Genomic DNA, 895 nt, shown 5'->3' on the forward strand with positions numbered 1-895 from the left:
AATATATGTACACACTGTTGGTCCCAACTATCAATAGGAAAGTCCTGCTAAATTCATGTAACAATTAAGACAGGGAAAACTAAGGTCAGTCTTTGAAATTGACTTTGAGCTAGGAATCAACCCATCAGTCATAATAAAAACAAAAAAGTTACCTCTCTTTAGCCTTGAAATACATCATTCAGGTTCAGGCTCGAACTGGCCTAAGCCAGTCTTGATGTCATCGGCCTTGCACTTAGTATGCGGAATTGAGCCAAATAGTGGTGGGGCTCGCATTGAGGTGACACCCAAATCACAACTTTTGTCATTTGGCCATATGTATCGCCTATCAAGCACAGTTTCAGTGACTGTGTGCTCAGCAATGGGCTAGACTGGATGTAACCATCCGAGAAGTGAGGGCAATAATGTATTGAATCCTGCCTTATCTCAATCCAGATACTTAAATTGCATGCCGAGCTTAACACAAATATGGAACTTAAAAATTATTTTCCTTTTTCTGTGCACACCCGTCCATTTAACACAAAGAAAAGGCATAATGCAAAACTGAGAGACACTAATTATGCAGACTATGAGATCCTGCCACACTAAATTACCTAGGAAAGTTGGCAAATATTCTAAACAGAACAGAAAGAAGAAAATTCAGACAAGGAAATATGGGCAGGCTAGTGTGTACTTTTGGGCTCTCATTTATTACTGTAAGAAATTCTAGGTTCATATATGATGTCATTGTGATGAGAAAAGAAAGAAGTTAGGCAAGGGTGTCAGCTGCTATGGGGTATGCTTTATTAGAAAGTATAGGCTGCATTAGTACCTGCACGAGTTAAACCAGTGTGTTCCCTGATCAGTGAAGTATTTTAGCATACAATAGCTGCCTTGAGGCTACTTATTTGTGCTTCAA

Source organism: Dermacentor silvarum, chromosome 1 (genome assembly GCF_013339745.2).
Source record: "Dermacentor silvarum isolate Dsil-2018 chromosome 1, BIME_Dsil_1.4, whole genome shotgun sequence".
Taxonomy (NCBI): domain Eukaryota; kingdom Metazoa; phylum Arthropoda; class Arachnida; order Ixodida; family Ixodidae; genus Dermacentor; species Dermacentor silvarum.